Source organism: Gavialis gangeticus, unplaced genomic scaffold, assembly GCF_001723915.1.
Source record: "Gavialis gangeticus isolate Ggan-Ray unplaced genomic scaffold, GavGan_comp1, whole genome shotgun sequence".
Classification (NCBI taxonomy): domain Eukaryota; kingdom Metazoa; phylum Chordata; order Crocodylia; family Gavialidae; genus Gavialis; species Gavialis gangeticus.
In genome coordinates, this window is record NW_017729000.1 from 26,672,079 (window position 1) to 26,676,366 (window position 4,288).

Genomic DNA, 4,288 nt, shown 5'->3' on the forward strand with positions numbered 1-4,288 from the left:
CAGCTGACTTCCTGCCCGTTGGGCAGGGGGCTGGACTCGGTGATCTTCCGACGTCCCTTCCAGCCCTAATCTCTATGAAATCTATGAAAAAGATTCAAGTTTCTAACTCAAGCGGTCCACCACAGAAAAAGCCTCTCTCTGTAAGTTGAGAAGTTTCTGTGGATCACAACTGCAATGACATTACGTGCAGAGAAGGGCAGTCTCAAGCAACCTTCAAAAATAATTAAAAAACAGTAAGCAAAGAATGAAGATATCAGCACATTGCTGTAATGTTTTTGTACGTAAGTGTTCTTAATAAGTTATAGTTTATGAAGAGACATAGGGTGACATAGATATGAAACATAGAAACAAAGTCTGCATGTGCCAAATGGTCCTCCTCTCTTTGAAAGGAAAGAAATCTCTTTTCTCCTCCAGGAAAACTCACCCAAATTATTATGCTGGAAACAATCCCTTTGTGTTCATAGAGACACTGAAGAGACTGGTACCGTAATAATGTCATGGTGCATTTCTGTCTCTGAATACATGAGAGAAACCATCTTGTTATGCAAGAAGTGGAAGTAGATCATTTCTCAGTTTTCGTTTTGGCTCATCATGCACACATGCAACCAGAGTCACACACTCAACTATTCTATATTTATTTATTCGAAAAGAAACAGTAGCACATAAAATTCAATGCGATAATTCAAGGCAATTTTCCCTCTGGATATCTACCAACACATTCTCATTATGTATCAAGGCTGACAGGCAAAGCTTCACAATATTCTAGATAATTATCTGAACTTTCCCCTTGACAAATCAAATAAATAACTGCTCCCTACTCAACTTGCAGTTCTTCCTCTCCCAAAGATCCACTTATTTCTCTCCATTTCACACCAGAAAATTAGCTTTTTAGGAGTCTGCTCACCATGACAAACGGAAATAAAAAAGGCAAAATATGAACATTCAAAATCAAGTGCTGTGAGTGCAAGTTCTTTGGGAACATTTCTTCCAACTTTCCTACAAAGCATTCGACATATACACAGTAAGAACCAGAAATGACGATTGTGAATAATGGCAATAAACTATTTTTTGCCTATAATCTAGTTTGGGGGCAGCATTACTTACTCAATACATTCTTTGCTCTTCTCTCCTCTGTTTTGCCTGAAGCTTCTCAACAGTGAATTTATGAATCTGTCATACAGTAATATCTCTAGTATGATAAGGGGGTCGTGGTAAAAGCAATCTGCTCTCAACCCTGCAGCCCTTTTGGAAGAAAAAAATTACTATTGTAAAGAAACCTTGCCTTATTTCACTTGCAAAAGTACAAGCAGATCTAATGAATTTGCTGCAGCCACAGGTGTAACAGGAATTTCTAGTTTTGAGAACTGGTCACAAACCCCACCTATCACTCTGGCATACTTTTCATTAAAACTACAGGGAACTTGAAGGAGGATGAGACCATATGCTAATATTTGATGACATGAGATATAAAAATGTGTCTCTGCAGTGTTCTGAGGACAAAAGAAAGGGCTGCTTTTAAATAATGTGAATATTGTAAGTTAAAACAAGTAACCATAAATGTCAAGGGAAAGAGAGAGTCAAATATGCCTCTGAGCACAAATTTGTGCTCCGTCCAAGTTACTCAGATCTCTGAAATGCTATACTTGCCTCTTAACATTTAATAATTAAGCTATGCAAACATTAGCATTGAAGAGGAGAGGGAAAGGGGGCAGGCGTGTCTACTTTTACTTAATTGTGCGTCCCGATTAAAAAAAATAGATACCGAACAAGGAATGAGCTTATATAAAAAGTGGAACCAGATTCTGGCTGCTCCTGGGTAGTATTTTGAACCAGTTAAACTGCAGATGACATAGTTAACAATGGTCACATGGAGGGATTCAGTACTAGCAGTGGAAAATTTCCACCATTAGAAATGATTCTGGGAGAGGGAGCAGTACAGGCATTCAGCCTGCAACTGCCTCTTCTCTGCTGCTTGCACCTTCTCAACACTGGGACAATCACAGCATGGCCAAAGCATGGGAAGCAGCAGCTACTCCAGTCCCCCGAGTCACAGCAAAGACCCTGCCCTCTCTTCACGCTGAAGACTCTGATATAAGGAGTGGCCAGGGAGCTTGGGGCTCAGCTCTCTCCACTTGGGTCTCAGTGCCTGGAGCTGAGCAGACTGAGTAGCACAAACTCCTGGCAGAGCCAATGGGGAGCAGTAAGTGGCTGCTCCCCACCCACCTCTTCTGGTCAATGAGGGGAGCCTCCCCATGCCTTCTCCAGACTAGGGTGACTCCAGTCTCTGGAAGTCATGAAGCGTTTCTCTGCCACTTAGTTCACCCTCATCCCCCGGAGGGGACAAGCAGTGATAAAGTGTACGGGCATTTATTCTCCCAGGAGCAATTTCTGCTGGGTGGGAGATGGGTAATTTCTTCCAAAACAAAAATGGCACTTCCAGGAGAAACTGTATGAATGCCTGTACCCACATGGTTTCTACTGCCAAAGCTGAGCTTCTCCTAGTTGAAACATTATACTTGTATTTAAATTATGTAAATAGTCCACCCTGTCTTCAACGCGAGAGGTTTCATTCCATGGACCATGGCAACAGAAGGACACTTTAGGTCCAGCCTGGCAAGAGTGGGGAATAGTTTGTATTTCATCATGAACAGACCTTGCTTCTCCATGCAAATCCCCAGGTCAGACAGCTTGGAAGGAATTCTCAAAAGGAATGGGGAATACTGCATGGTGCCATGGCTAGCAAATCATTAGGGATCAATATTAATGTGCTGTATGTAACAATTAACTGTGCTCATTGACAGTAATTTTGCTCAATGAGGAAGTCTGACTCACTGCATGAAAAAGAGAGAACATGCCATTCATATTATTAGATCAGTTTCTCAGCTTTGTTACTATCTGAACATAATTTTTGGAGCCCTCTGTGGTAGGTAGATGATCCATCCCAAACTATTACTCCCTCATGATGACAGAAGAAAAAGAAACCCAACACACCAACCAATCAAACAACGCCCCCCCCCCCAGCTTCACGCTATTGAGCAGTACCATTTTGAGCATCATCACAGACAGAAAATCTCAGTTTAGTATCTTTTTTCTGACAAATTTCGTCATTATAACACTAGTTTCCCACCTACTTCTACTTAAAACATAACAGAGAATAGAGAGCACTTGACTGGAGGAGATGCAAGACAGAATTGCTGAAGGGATGATGGCAGGGAGGGGATTGGAACAATCACACAACCATCAGCTGCAAAGGTGTTTTTTTAGAGAATGCACCACATTTTGGAAAGAAGACAAGAAAGAAAAGGCTCATTAGCTTGAGTAGCCTGAATGCTTGCCTAGCTTTTAGTATAAATTTTAAGTTCAGCTGATACCCTCTGGTAAACAAACAGCACTAGAAACTACTTAGAAAGCAATTATAGGTGCTTGTAGTATAAAGTCACCTCAAACAAATTCCAGACAGAAACATATTGATTCCTAATTTATATTCCACTAAAATAAAATTCCTGTTTGTACAAGTAAAGGAATCTTGGAAAATGCTATTAGGGATTGAAACATGGCCTGAATTAATAAAAGGTAAACAGAAATGATTTTTAAAATGGCAAGGTTGATACCATAACTCTGCAAATCAAAAGGTGAATTCATTTGGCGAAAGTGTTCAGTTGATAGAATCCATCAGCTGAAATGCTGATAACAGAAAGTTTCTGTTACCTTTCATAATGGGAAATTTCTTTAGTAAATGGGGAAAATAGCTATTCCAGGAGGAAAGGGTGAAAGGGCATTTAGAAAGACACTGTCAAAATAGACTTTAGAATTTTAACTCTTCAATATGGTTTCAAGATATGGGAAGGGAGAAAGGGAAAGACACAATCCTCCCATGCCCAAGGCCCCATCGCAAATCAATAAGCATTGAGAAGGATTTTGGTTGCAATCTACTAACTTACTTATTTTTTTTAAACTCACTATTGACATACTGTTATGCACATGAATGGTTATTTGTGTGTGTCAGCTAGTATAGATTCATAGATTCATAGATTCAGGGTCAGAAGGGACCTAGTAGATCTTCTAGCCCGACCCCCCGCCGGGCGGGAGAACAACAAAACCCCAAAAAGAGAAACGGGACTCAAATGAGTCCAGCCAGGTAGGCATCCAGCCTCTTCTTAAAGACCCCCAGGGTAGGGGCCAGCACCACTTCCCTTGGAAGTTGGTTCCAGCTCCTAGCCGCCCTAACTGTGAAGTAGTTCTTGCGGATGTCCAATCTATACCTCCTCTCCATCAACTTGTGCCCATT

General features: G+C 41.1%; 1 protein-coding gene across 3 annotated transcripts in view; it reads right to left on the bottom strand.

The window, feature by feature from the left end:
• ATP10B (ATPase phospholipid transporting 10B (putative)) overlaps positions 1-4,288 on the bottom strand; it is a 396,833-nt gene that overhangs the window by 305,108 nt on the left and 87,437 nt on the right. Inside the window, exon 1 of one of the 3 annotated variants that reach the window (XM_019506482.1) lies at positions 1,105-1,289. The exons of the other annotated variants lie outside the window; for them this stretch is intronic. The gene's annotated coding sequence lies outside the window, so the exon portion shown is untranslated. Of the gene's footprint in view, positions 1-1,104; positions 1,290-4,288 lie in introns of those variants that run through there. 3 annotated transcript variants of the gene reach the window in all.